General features: G+C 40.4%; 1 long non-coding RNA gene across 1 annotated transcript in view; it reads right to left on the reverse strand.

The window, feature by feature from the left end:
- LOC141996856 (uncharacterized) overlaps nt 1-15323 on the reverse strand; it is a 96134-nt gene that overhangs the window by 63416 nt on the left and 17395 nt on the right. The window contains exon 2 of the long non-coding RNA XR_012641628.1: nt 8019-8127. This is a non-coding gene — a long non-coding RNA (uncharacterized LOC141996856). The remainder of the gene's footprint in view (nt 1-8018; nt 8128-15323) is intronic.

Raw genomic sequence — 15323 nt, forward strand, 5'->3', positions numbered from 1 at the left:
TGCCCAGGGGCCCCAGCCAACTGGGAAGCCCTGGAAAAAATCCCCGCCTCCGGCCCTGGGACTGGAGAAGCTTTCACTCCCTGATGCACCACAGGGTCGTGGCGTGGGGACAGAGCTTCTCCGGTCTTGGGGCCATCAGCTGGGGGCAGAAAGGAGCAAAAGGGGTTGCAGGGCTGCAGTGGGGGTAGGAATGGGGAGGACCCGGGGAAGGGGCAGTAAGGGATGTGGCTGTGGGCAGGCCCACAGGCAGAAGGGGCGGAATGGGGGAGGGGCTGCAGGCAGAAGGAGTGGGGCGGGGCCCATGGCCCCAGGGAACCTTACTCCACCTCTGCACTCACCATGGCAGCCTCTGGAGGAATAAAGGAAACACCTACTCCACCCTCACCAGGGAACTTACTTTGCATGGAAGATCTTCTGCACCATGGGTGAATTTCTCTGAAATAATTATCCATGCTGCATATTACTAAGAGTCGCAATACATAAGCAACATCTACATTGCTTAAACACATCAAGCAAGATTTTGTTGTCTGAGCATTCGTACATATTGCTCAACCTCTAAAAATAGCTACTGTTTTTATTCGACACATAACCTTGCTACATCCCTAATCTGAACAACACACCTGTGGGTTGTTGCCCTTCACCTGTTCTCTGACCCACGGTACCAATGACAGTCTTTTCTTTAAAGGCCGATAGGCAGAACTGAGGAGGCTAAATGGATCTGAAATAACAACTTATGGCTAATCAGCACAAGTTGATCAATGATGGGAGTAAGTATATAAAGATGTATTGTATATTGCTAACATAAAGATAGCACCGTCTTGACTTTAGACCCAATTCGCTGGTGCCCTAAACTTTCTGTAGTCACTTACCTCAGTGCAAAGTGAGTGTAAAAGGCTACCATGTCACAATGGTAGCATTTTACTCTGCTTTTGCACTGATGAGGGTCAAGCTCTTCATTTCTCCTTGCACCATGAATAACCACATTAATTTAAACAGAACTTTAATGTAGGAATTTGTTCAGGTACTAAACACACACACACACACACACACACACACACTTTTTATTATTTTAGTACCAGGTATGTTAAGGGGGATTGGTGGGTGGACGGTATATTTTGGTCTGCATCTTTCTCTGATTCATTCAGTGCCCGGGACTCAAAGGTACAGTAGAGATAGATTCAGGAGAAAGAACTATAAATGGGGTAAAGACAAAGATTTTATCAGTAACATTGAAAGTTAAATTAAAAGCAACAATGCCAATGATAAAAATGTTGATAGAAATGTTAAATAGGACAATTTTACTGTAGGCAAGTGGTTTCCAACTTCAATTGAATTCCTAATTAAAGCCATGACTGCTATTTATTGTGCAATATGCTTATTTGGTGTTGCAGCATCTGTTTCTTCCAAGCTGCATTCACCCTCCTCTCCTGGGTTAATTTAAGTTCACCCGCCTCCCCTCAGTTCAGCACTGGCACGGGAGTCTCACAGAAAGGGAATTCAGCACATTTCAGAGATTTAGTATGTATTTTAAAGTTCAAACCTTCTTGGATACACACATGCTAAATACTAAAGAGCCTTGTTTAAAACTGGTAGGGACTTTATTTAGTACAACATGTGCCTTTGCATGTCTGATTCACCCCCGTGTGCCTTGGTGGTGCAAGCATTTTAAAGTGCTGTGTACATTCAGCAACAGGAGAACTGCACAGTTAACAAGGAGAAATCTGCCCCCTTCCCACCCACAAACATCAGAGAACATTTCCTTCAACTGAACCGAATCTGACTTTTAGCAGAATCAGGAGAGAGCTGATGGAGAGGAGAAAGGAGAAAGGAGAGGCTGTCTCTTCCAGCCTCCAGGCTATTGCTCACTGGAGCTGCTGCTGCTGTTTATTATTACTAATTGTTTTGCCAGAGGCCCCAACTGAGATCAGGGCACCACTGTGCCTGGTGCTGTACAAATACACAAAGAGAATCCATGCTCTGAGTTGCTTCTAGACTCTAAATCGACCAGACAAATGGTTGGCAGGTAACAAGTGACACAGAGAGGGGATGTGACTTGCTCCTCATCACACAGCAGGTTAGTGGCAAAGCCAGAATAAGAAACCCAGGTCTCCTCACTGCAAGGGCAGCACCCTCTCCATTAGAGCACACTGAAGATTTCTCAGGTGTGAGAACCCAAAGGTTACAGTGCTGCTAAGTAGCTCCCAAACATGGACAGTCTGGGGCCCACTCAGTTAAATTTTGCAGTGTCTCCACTGGGGAAATGCCAGAGGCAGAAAGTTTGAAAGGGGCAACAGTGTTCTCACTGCTGCTGTGGAAGGGCTGTAGTACCATCACCACATCCCGGTATGACCAGATAGGAGAGTGCAGAGACTCTTTGCTTCTCCACAAGAGGAGTCCTGCAGGTGGAGGAAGCAAAGCCTTTCCTTTAAGGGTATGTCTACATTACAATAAGACATGAGATGGCTGGCCCATATCAGCTGACTTAGGTTTGTGGGACTTGGGCTGTGGGGCTATAAAATTGCAGTGTAGACATCTAGGCTTGAGCTGGAGACTGGGCTCTGGGACCCTTGGGACCCAAGGGCCAATGTCTACACTGCAATTTTATAGCCCTGCAGTCTGAGCCTGGGGAGCCCAAGTCAGCTGACACAGAACAACCATGCGTGTTTTATTGCAATGTAGACATATCCTAAGAGGACTGGGGAGGATGGCTGCACAGATGTGGATATGCAAAGCCCTCTTTTCTCCCCTGTTGTGGCAAGAAGATGGCAGGCAGTTGGAGATACATGGAACTCCTCCATGCAGGAAGAGCAAGGGTCATGTAACCTACCCAGAAGAATGCAACCAATGGTGTCAAGGCCTACAAAACCATCCCAAAGGAGATGGGAGGGGTTGGAAGTGAGTCAGGGAGAAGAAGGCTCCCCACAAAGAAGTCCTGCTGTCACCAGATGGGAAGGTTGAATCACCCCACAACAGAGGTAGAGAAAGAGAGGAAGCATTGCAGAAGGGGGAGGGAGGCCAGAAAATGGATGGACTAGTCTGAATAAGCTCCAGACAAACATCTGAACTGGGAAGTGCTTATCTGAACCTTGTAAGGTTGCCCACCACTAGTTTCAGTTACCTATAGTGAGAATAGAATGCCAGCGCTGAAGGGGAAGCTGTTTAGGGCAGGGCCATGTTTTCTTGTGCATCTATATAGCATTGAACACAATGGAGCCAGGAGGCCTTTGGGTGCCAGCACAGTCCAGATATGTATAATAATGGTGCTCAATTTCCCTTACTTTTGTCAATTGGAACTATTTTTAACTGACTTTTAAAATCCAGTTTCCTGCTGTAAAATGGTTTCAGTCGATTTCATGGCTGGGAAAGGTGGCAGACAAAGCCTTGGAAACTGAACTCCTTTATTTAGTCATAGACCTGTGACTCAAACCACAGGCACTGCCCTGACAATCGTTCCCCACAATAAGACATCAACCCTAACCTGGAAGCACCGCTAGGATCACGAGTCTCTGTAGCCACTCAATTCTTTCCCTCTCTACTGAAGGAAATTCTAATGGTGGGTTGTTGGGTTTTTTTCCCCCTGAACCCTAGAAACACCTATTTTACACAGACTACAGAGCAGCCACCAGATGGTAATAAGAGTTGGTCACAAGTATCAGCGAGTGGCTGGATTCAAACCAGTGATCAAGAGGTGAAAGAAATATCTTATGGCCAGCACCTTGAGCCTTCCATTTGATGGGAACATCAACATTTCCAAGGTGAAGGTCATGGAGAAGTACCTGAGATACATTTTACTACTTTTTCCAGTGTGCTGGCTGTAGGAAATAGATCTAAAAGTATCAAAAAACGAGACCCCCCCAGTAGAGGGAATTTTAGCACATATAGCATGCTATTAAAACATTAACATGAAATAACTTTTGATCAATGCTAGGAGAAAAAAATTATATATTAAAACGTACACGTTTCTTCTTGCATAGTTCAAATTACTTTACAATGCTGATTAAAATAACAGAACATTATAGCTTGCTGAGCTAAACATTATATTTCTAAATCCATTTTCAATTGTTTTCCTTCAATTTAAACATTTCTGAGCAATTTTATTGCTAATCATACCTGCTAGACTTTTTTTTTTGTATTAGACATTAAAATTCACACATTTTATCTAAGTTACCCAGTGCTGTTAGGTTTAACTCTTTCGGTGCCACAGACCAACAACAGTAGAGCAGTCAGAGGCACATGTGCAGCAGCTGCCATTAAAAAAAATCAGCTTTTGCCAACAGATACAGAGAGGAAGGAGAGAAAAAAAAATAAAATTGGAGAGAGAGATGAAGGCAGAGAGGAAGAGAGAAAGTGAGAAGGAAATGAAGAAAAACTAGTAAATGACACCCAATTTTAAGTTTAAACATTATATTTTTTATGTCCCTACATGTCATTGTTTTTTTCATTTGGTAGAAAAGATCAAGCAAAAAGATGGAAGAGTTTGCTTTAATTCAAGAAAGAGGGTGGAGCAAACTGAGATGACTGTGACCTGTGAAAGAGGAGCACACATAGTTCAACAGTTCAAGCATTGAACAGCTCCCTTCAGAATTAAATAAGGTACCTCAAGAAACATTTTGTGAATAGAGGGAACATAATAATTGTGAGACAGAAATGTAAGATAAAGCTGATATGAAGTAAAGCTGCAGTAAAGTAGCTACAGACAACAAAATATAACACTTTTTGGAAACACCTGTCAAGGTTTTAATATCTCTCTGTAACTATTTTTCCCCCAAGGCATCTCTCTGTGAGTACTGCTGTCTCACTGCTTCTTGCCAGGAGGAACTCCACTGTGCTGTCTTAAATTTCAATCCCATTGTCCTTATGCTGGACAGGTTCCCATTAGAATAAATGGGAGGCTGACCTGAGTAAAGATTTCATGATGGGGCCCATGCTGTACCATTTGCACCTAGAGAATTCTAATTCTCATAAGTTAGCAGAGCATGCACATTCAGGGACCACTAAGTGCTGGTAACTACATCAAAACATTAATTAACACAACTAGATTGCCACACAAATAAAACATTAATATGGTAATTTCTAGCCTATAACCAGCTGGAATCTTTTCCCCAGCTATATATATACACTGGCATTAACTGTGCAAAGCAAGTATTATAACAAATTCAAATTAATATCACCTTTTCCCAGTTTTATAATTCAGACTCAAACAATAAATTATTAAAATCCCTTGGAAATAGAGAGACAAGGTGGGTGAGGCAATATCTGTTATTGGGCCAATTTCTGTTGGTGAGAGAGACAAGCTTTCAAGCCACACGGCTACAGCTTCCCATGGGAATAGTCCCTTTTGAAATGCTACTTCAGGATCCTTGTTTAAGGTGTAAAGTCCTTTCAGTTAAGTTGTTCTGTCCTGGATTCCTTAAATCCCATAGATATTCAGTGGTGATATCCTAACTTGGACCCCCATGACTGCTAAATGATCCCAATCTCTCTCCTGTCAGCTCTCCGCCAAGCCCCTTTCTGTCTTTTCTCCACAGCCCTGCCCTTCTCTCTCTCTCAGTAGCTGTTGTATGAAACTGTCTGCACCCTACTCACATGCTTTTGCTGTGCTATTCCAGATAACTATGGAAGAGGAGAAACGCTGTTTGACTCAGGTTCATGGAGATTCAGGGTGGTGGATTTCTCTGCAGGATTGATACTTATTCGTTACTTTGATTTTCATCTCAGGTTGTAGTTGCACCTATCAAAAGCCATATATGTAGAAATATATATTTGACATTACTGTAGGTAACATTTTTGGCATCACATCCAATAGAATAATAATGTCCTTCATGAACATTAGTGCATTGCACATAGATAATTTGAAAGAACTAGGGAAAGACAGCTAGCAAAAATACGAGCAATGCCAGTTAATGAAAAGCTCACATTTTCAAACTACTGTTTAACCAATTAAAACTGAATTAAATGAATATAACTTTAACTATGTCAACTGTTTAGCATAAAAAGTTGTTCAATATATCATACTATATGTAGGAAGATTTTTGTAATCTTTAATTGTAAGAAATAGTCAAATACTATTTAATTGCATAACTGGGTAGGATATAAAATTCACAATTACATGAATTATATTTAGTAAAATATGTTAAAACAGTTTTTAGATGGTGGAATTTTATGGATATTATATTGGAATTGAAGCACATTTTAATTACCTAATTATTGCCATTTTCAAAGTCCAGTTATACCATAACTGAGTCCAAGGTTGAAAGAGTGATTTAATTGATTTATCTGGTCTCAGTTACCTGTAATAAGAATAATTTGGGGTGTAACCTGCCCGATAAGAATCCAAACATTAAACCATACTGAACTGAACCTTGGACCTTAAATGGTAACCCCATCACTAATTTATTTTACATTTCTAATCCTACGTACATAAAACAGTAAACAGTGGATAACATTTTAAGAGATACAGACATGAACTGATATGACAGGACAGTCTTTTATGCTTATCATGCTTTTCCTCTGAGCCGGCTTCCTTAAGGTTCTGCATAATACAAACCTCTCAGTCATCCAGACCTTTGACATGGGGCCCATCTTTGACTCCTCCATCTTTTTCTCTACCCACATCCAGCCCTCAATCTTCTTCTTCTTCCTCCACAACAGCAGCCTTTCTGTCCCATGAATAAAATTGCTTCTCTATACCCTCTTCACATCCCTCCATACTTACTGATTTTCAAAGAAGCTGAGCACCAGTTTGCCCAATTTATTGCAGTGAGCATTGAGGGTGCTTGCCTCCTCTAAAAATCAGATCAATAGTGACTGTTCCACACCACTAAAAATGTCTACTTCAGAAACAGCTCTTATTTTTCATCATTCCTTCCAGCCACAAAGCACCCCTAGAAAGGGAAACAATTCAGGGGGATGATAGAAAAAATAGAACTCCTGAAGTTGCTCAGGATTTTGAGGGACAGAGACAAACAACATAACAATGTAGAAGGAGAAGTCTCATCTTTCTTTTAAGAACCCAAATGGCTTTCTTCTTATCAGCACCCATTTGCATTGTCTTATACAGCATTATCTGCTCTTCCTAATTATCAATCACAAATTTATACAGCAGTTTTAGAAGGAAGTGGCCAATCGGACTGATAAAGAAAACAGAATAAGAAAGAGGAATCCCATATCCAGAAGACTAAACACAGTTCTGTGCATTTCTTAAATCACTACCAATCATCTGGGCTTGCAAGTCTGACAAGAAACAACATCTTGAGAAAACAGAGGCTGGAAGACAGAAAAACATCAGAAGAAAAGGGAATGAGAGAAAAAGCTAAAGCTTCTCTTCACTATCCTCTCTCTTTATAAAGAGATCAAGGAAGGAAAAGAGATCATTGTCCCAAACTTCTTTCCTATATGCCTAATTCCACATTCATTTCACACATGCCCTTTTGTCACAGCCAGAAACATTTACTGGATGCCCAAGTTTATTCAGTGTGGCCAACTCCCCGTTTTCAAAAATGTAGAATAAGGCAACAGTTTAGGTGCTTGGGCTTCAGTCCAAACACACTTCTGTTTTTCCCAGGTAATGAAGAGCAAACAGATCCATCATAATGGATATGTTAGAAATGTACCATCAGAAGGTTCCCAAATGAACTGCCTTAACCAGTGCAGTTCAAGAACAAAGATGAGGAGACACACAATTTAGCTACAGGTTTCAGAGTAGCAGCCGTATTAGTCTGTATTCGCAAAAAGAAAAGGAGTACTTGTGGCACCTTAGAGACTAACCAATTTATTTGAGCATAAGCTTTCGTGAGCTACAGCTCACTTCATCGGATGCATAAAGTGGAAAATGCAATGAGGATTTTTTATACACACAGACCATGATTTAGACAATTTAGCTACACTATGCACAAAGCCAAACACAATAAAGGAAATATGCAAATATCAAAGAAGACCTATTTCTGAGAACTAACTAAGAGGTATTGAAAAGAAACTTAACTACAAAAGAAAGATAAGCAGAAACTTCAGATACTTACAATCCATGCACTTCGGGATCTCAACAGCTGGGTCACTGGAGATCAGAGCATCTGGAAGCTCTGTCAGCAGAGGCGTCCCTTTTTAAACTCCCAAGATCCCCTTCTTTTTCTAAACAGATATAATCAAGGTTTCAGAGTAACAGCCGTGTTAGTCTGTATTCGCAAAAAGAAAAGGAGTACTTGTGGCACCTTAGAGACTAACCAATTTATTTGAGCATGAGCTTTCATGAGCTACAGCTCACTTCATCGGATGCATACTGTGGAAACTGCAGAAGACATTATATACACAGAGACCATGAAACAATACCTGCTGGAAATGGCCCAACTTGATGATCACTTTAGATATAATCAAGTCAAGTGACACGATCTCTGACTTCTCCTGTTGGTTTAATTAAAATTACTTCCTTTGGGATAGCCTTTTTTTTTAAATGTCAGGTGTATTTTAAAAATAGATTCCATGGCACTTTCTCCAAATTCCATCCCCTCCTTAATGTCAAACCACTCACTTTGTTGGCAGACTACAAAGTGAGCTCTTTGATAGATTCAGGTCTGGGATAGTTAACTATTGTCCTTTAAGCACTTGAATTCAAGTGGTTTGGATGCAACATGCTGAACCATTATACCCTGGTCAGTCAAAGCTTTAACCCCACGTTTAAATGCAGGTTTCCAGTCTCACAAATACTAAAATTATAATTAATAGCTCAAAAAAAATTCAAGACAAAGTTATTCTCTTTCCATAATATGATAATACTGTTTAAAAATACTGTCTTATGATTCCCCCGTATTACTGTATTTTTGCATCAATATTTATCTCCGACGAGAATTTATATACAAGAAGAGTATTTAGCATCCTTATCACACAAGTGCCATGGGATGGCTTAACCAAAAAAAAAAAAAAGAAAAAAAAGAAAAACATGGGTACCTATTTAGTCAGATCCACAAATATTATCATAGAACTAGTCTCATAATAACGTCCTTATTTGCAGCAAAACTACAGAAACAGCTAACAATCTGGCTATGCAGATTTGTACGTGAAAATTCTCTCATCTGTGAAGGTGCTAGAATGTTTCAACTGCAAAAGCAATTGTTTGAGAAGTCCTCAAATAGCTTTGCAGGCAAAAGGCTATGCACACACAATAGCAAGTCACTCTGGAAATCAGGGCCTACAATTAATACGGATCCGGCTTAGTCCCTGTCATAAATATAAAGGGAAGGCTAACCACCCTTAAATCCCTCCTGGCCAGAGGAAAAACCCTTTCACCTGCAAAGTGTTAAGAAGCTAAGATAACCTCGCTGGCACCTGACCAAAATGACCAATGAGGAGACAAGATACTTTCAAAGCTGGAGGTGGGGTGGGGACAAAGGTCCTGTTTGTCTGTGTGATGCTTTTGCTGGGACCAGAGCAGGAATGCAGGTCAGAACTCCTGTAAAGCGTTAGTAAGCAATCTAGTTAGATATGCGTTAGATTCTGTTTTGTTTAAATGGCTGATAAAATAACTTGGGCTGAATGGAATGTATATTCCTGTTTTTGTGTCTTTTTGTAACTTAAGGTTTTGCCTAGAGGGATTCTCTATGTTTTGAATCTGATTACCCTGTAAGGTATTTACCATCCTGATTTTACAGAGATGATTCTTTTACTTTTTCTTTAATTAAAATTCTTCTTTTAAGAACCTGATTGCTTTTTCATTGTTCGTAAGATCCAAGGGTTTGGGTCTGTGTTCACCTATGCAAATTGGGGAGGATTTTTATCAAGCCTTCCCCAGGAAAGGGGATATAGTGCTTGGGGGGATATTTTGTGGGGGGAGACGTTTCCAAGTGGCCACTTCCCCTGTTATTTTTGTTAGACACTTTGGTGGTGGCAGCATAAAGGTTCAAGGACAAAAGGTAAAAGTTTTTACCTTGGGGAAGTTTTAACCTAAGCTGGTAAGAATAAGCTTAGGGGGTCTTTCATGCAGGTCCCCACATCTGTACCCTAGAGTTCAGAGTGTGGAAGGAACCTTGACAGTCCCCTTTATCTCCTCTTCCCTAACAATGCACCTAATCAGTGTGAAAGCGTGATGGCATGGAGAAAACATTCATATAATTCAAGTGATGATCCTTTTCCACTGCGTAACCCAACTTAGTTGGAGGATACCTACTTACCTTGTGCAAAATGGCTTTCTAGGCTCCTATAGTTTAGAGTGTAAATGTAATGTGTGTCTGATTAATTAGATTGGTGTTGGTATTTTGGACACGGGTTCAGCCTGAAACTTATTTTAGAATTTTTCATTCAGTTGTATTTACAGGTGCAAAATGAAGTATAGTGGGACTCAGAGTTAGTACTGCAAATGGTACATAGAACATCCTGTTCTTGGAAAATCTTTTCCATTTCTCATGAGGTAAATTCAAGTAATTTCCTTGTTGGCAGCCTCTATCTCTTAACAACACTTCTTTTGTTGGATGTATAGACACTCTTATGTCCCTTGAATGTGACTTGATACTAGCAGAAGTTTTGAAAAAGGCCTCAGCAAAATGGCTGAATGAGATTAACAAAAATGGGTCCTATCCCACACACCTCAACAAGGCAAAACTCCTACTGACTTTAGTTCAGTCATCGGGAAGTGTTGCTGTATAAAAGGATGTGGCTGAGATACTCCTGATGTGGCTCTCTGATGTAGAAACATGCTATCAGTAGAGATAACCAGGGTGTAAATGGCAGGAAAACAACAGGGCCCTGTGCCTCTGTATATTTCTCAAGGAAATGGCAGAGATGCAAGATTCTCTCCTTATGTCTAAGTAGTTTACCTTGTGTAAATAATCAAGGAACCACTAACTCATTTGTACAAAAATCATAAACACAAGATAGCTACTTCAACTAAAAAGTCTTCCTCTGTTGACTTTTGAGCCAAAATGGCATCACATATTTGTATATCTTTTAATAGAAGTTTTTTGCTGGATGTTTTATGGGGTATCTGACCTCTGGGGTCATTCTTATGCTACTCTCACAATGCAATTTTTTAAGCCTGCTAGTAAAAGAGCATGTCCTTTAGTCGTGTTTTGCTATTTTCCCCTCAGTTGTAATCTATTACTCGCCCCCTGTGCTTGAGTATCCCTGACATTGTCTGCATATCCAGGTTGACTCCTGGCTCACAAACAAAACACAGAAAAATGAAGACAATACACTGCACCATAAATCAAGTAATATATTTATGCTTAAATCTAAATGTAGGGTGGCCAACATGCTTGCCAGGGTTGTCAGAAGAAGACAAAGGGCGCATAACAGGAAATCCCAGCTCCAGATTAGCTGGTGGGATTGTTCTGCCTTTTTCCTCCAGAAGTAAGGTTTAGGGAAAGGTTAACTACTTCATCTCCCTTTGCCTCTCAGTTCAATGACACCCTGCAGGCCTCCAGGAGCCAATCAGTGTTGCCAATTATTGTTATAGCCAATAAAGTTGGCTGTCTGTGTTCCATTGAGTTCAGTTCCCAGTGAAGCTCAGAAGCCAGACCTTACATGGAAGAAATCTCAGCTGAAATTTGGACAAAATCATGGCAGGCTTGCAAAATGAATGGCAGTTTTAACAACTTTTTGTTTTGCTTGTTTTCTTCCTTTTGAAATTGGAGTGTGTTTGTTAATAACAGCCGCTAATATACTGTTCAAGCATAGGTCAGACACAAAGGAGGCAAAATCTTGTTGAGAAACTCTTGCACACAAAGCTTCCAGTTGATGAGTATTTTTGATGAAGTATTTGATATGGACAGTGTGAAAATCCACTTACTGCCAGAAAAAAGTAAAGACTCTTTCTGCCTACTTACAGCATGGAAAAGGGCAAATACAAGGAAAGTCATCTTCACTGATTGTGTAATGATATATTCCTTTTTAGGTGAAAATTACAAGTAAGGAAAAGGGAAAAGGCCAGCAAAAAGACCAAAGCTGTTAACAAAGGTGGACATGTTGAAAGCACATTATCAGTGTACAATTAGCTGGAGTGCTAGCTATTGTGCTCAGAGTTTAAATGAGTTCAAGTGTTAGTACCGCTAGTTACATTGGGATGTGAAATCACAAGTGGGAAGACTCATGTAGATTTATGCAGCACATCTGAGCCAGTAATCTGGAAGAACTACAGCTACTGTTTGCAAGAACTTAGATCACTATCATTCTCTACTACTGCCTTGACCATTTGGTTTGACTTGCTCTAGAACTATAGAGATACAAGTTTTAGAGATTTGTTTATAACATGCAATATATTCTATCCTTTCTAACACATTCACTGACTTTCACTTTCATTGAAATTTTTCCTTAACAACAACAAATAGGAGGTCTAGTCAACCATAATGAATTTATACTTTGTTTAACCATACATCATGATGAGCTAGATAATGGGCCAGATCCTCAAGCTGGCATTAGTCATTATAGCTGCACTGGCTTCACTACATAACTAATCAAACCACGTAAGTAACAATGATGGGGTAAATCCAAAGTATATTTTAATCCAAAAATATGTCATCTGCAATTGGATTTGGGTTTATTGACTGGCGAGGCAGCAAAGTGTAAGTGACTAGAAAAAGATACTGTCAGTCGAGAGATATTGTTTCTATTCCCCAACTTTGCTAATAACTCATATAATTTCGACAAGTCACTTAAACATTGTGTATCAATTTCCCTGTCTTTAAAAGTGGGTTGAAACTACTTACTCACTTTGGAAAGTGAATAATGCCATATACATGCAAATTAGCATCGCTAATAGCAGCCTGTTCTATTTTAAATCATACATAATGTGGCCCTGAATATGATTGAGGCCTTTGAGAGTAAACACTATACAAATAACATTCACCTATTTATTATTAACCTCTCTTTATTTCTTTTTACCCCAGGATCCTACTTTCTTCTGATGTATTTTCATGAGGGTCCATCTCATCCAAAAAGGAACAAAGAAAGTAAATGGTACTAGGTGTTTTTGATGTGAATCACTCATATGTGGGTCAGTGTATGAAAAGCATAATTGACTCTGCTAGCATGAGTTAAAATCAGACAAGCATAGAACTGCATGCAAATTTTCTGATGGTATGAGACCAAACATTTCTGTTTCACCTGGTGATCAAAGTCCCTGTAATTTAGCTTGCTGTGGTGTTTTGGTTTGTTTGTTTCCCTCCCCCACCCTCTGTTCTGCAATAAGACCTCTAGCTATCATTAGTCTTGTCTACCCTAGCGTATTCTACACCCATTTTCTAGTAATGGGTGCAGTTGCACCAGTAGTGATAGCAAATAAACTGCTGGTGTAGACACAGCTCAAATGTTTTCAGTACTGTGTCAAGAACACCAGCTTGGAACATTTGAGCCCCATCCAAACCAGCACGTCAGTTGTCAGCACCGCTGCAGCTGCTTCCCTTGTGCACAACAGGTTCAAAATGTGCTAGGGACAGCTGTGTTTAGCCTTTTCTTTCCTAATATTTCCTATTATTTCTTCCACCAGTGTGACCCCATTGATGGTAATATTGGTGAGACCACTAATATAGGCAAGGTACTGGATAGCCACCAGTATTTTAACCACTGTGTCATCTAACTCGGCTCGCAGCCAATCTAAATGACACAGTAGTTAAAATGGTTGCAGCTGCAGGTATTTTGCATTGTCTAGTGCTTCCATTGTTGTTTTCTGCACCCCTGGTAGCAACAGTGGAGGGGAAAAGGCTCCTCTATGATAAGGCAATAGTCAAAGTCCAAATGTAGGGAGGGGATAGGACCTGGTAGCTTTGAAGCAGCTGGATGGCTCCAAGATCTGTCCAGCACTTGATAGGCATGGAGCTCAGCTGGGCTGAAGAGGTGTATCCAGGTTCAGACCCATAACAATGCCTATTTCAGGATCTGACCCACAGAAAATTAAGAGGGAGAAAAGAACCTTTATAAGCTGGGCCAAATAATAACAAAGTTAGTGTTGCTGGCAACTCTGAACAATGGCATGAGATCGAGCTTCACTTTCATCACAGGCATTCAACTATATTATAATGTAGCTTAAGGGACGTGACTTTGAATGGCAACATTGTCCTATTAGAAACACAAATTTTGTAAGTCAAGAAGTCGTGTCAAATATTAAAGTAATATTTGAACTTCTTTATCCCCAGCCACTTAAATGTTTGCGTCTTCGTTACTCCTCCTCAAATATTTCCCTGATTATTTTTTATTAGTGTTGTCCCTGTTGTCCATGGTAGGTTAGAGCTGAGAGGAATATCTGTGTGGGATTGCAGCCATTTCTAGTGGAACTGAAGGCTGGTATAGACAGCCATTTGCTCAGCGGCAAGCTGGGGTGTCAAAGCAGGCCACAGAACTTGTAGTGTGCAGCAGCCAGGTCCACACAGATAAGTGCTTGGCTCCACTGGATACTGAGGCAGCACTGTTAATGAAGCTCTGGCGGGGTGCAGTGGGAGCCTTTAAAGTGCAGGTACATTGGGACTCAGTGCCGGGTCTTCCCTAACTCAGGTCTCACATTCACTTTTACTTCCAGTCTCCCTTACGTAACCCCACCTCAACCACTGCCATCTCCTCTCCAGCCAGGATTACATATATCCCTGCCTCCCCCAATATCCTCACTCTCTCCCTGACCCCCTCGCATCCCCACTTGCACAGAACTGCTTCACTACACTAAGGGTGAGGGGGGAAATGTGAAAGAGCTAATATGTCTTCAAAGATCAGTTTTATCTAAAGGCCTATGAAATGCATTAATCATCATTGTATAGCGATTGCATGGTGTCACTACAGGACAGAGCTAAGGTTGTTTAGGTGCCCTCATTGTGTATTTCTCTACTTGAACAAGTTTGGATTTCTTTCACGTTTAATCAGATCTCTGAATGTCCTGGGTATGGGGATAATTACAGGATCCTTGTAATGATTTTTACCCTCGCAATACTAATAAGTATTCGCAACTTCAACTCCTTTTGAACTTTTTTTTCTCTGGGACTATACTGAGCTGCTTGTGCTCCAGAACTAAAACCTATTAGAACATATTTCAGTGTCACTTTAACTTTTAATTTCTTTGCTCTGAAAATTTACAATAGTCCATTATGATTTTTTACATTTTAAAAGGTTAGTGATACTTATTCACAAACACTAGCTTAACATTCCTGAACGTCATGTGGTCCAGCATTTAGAACCTTTTAAAATATTTTGAGATTCAATATATTTCCCCTTGAAAGTGGACAACAGAATGTAGACCCCATATAAAAAGTTGAACACAAGCCTGAACTTCACCACCTTACACAGTGCAATTTTTCTTTGATTCTAGTAGCTCTTTTCTGACTCAGGGTATGTCTACACTACAATTCAAATTCCACAGC

The sequence above is a fragment of the Natator depressus genome, chromosome 12 (assembly GCF_965152275.1).
Source record: "Natator depressus isolate rNatDep1 chromosome 12, rNatDep2.hap1, whole genome shotgun sequence".
NCBI classification, from domain to species: Eukaryota; Metazoa; Chordata; order Testudines; family Cheloniidae; genus Natator; species Natator depressus.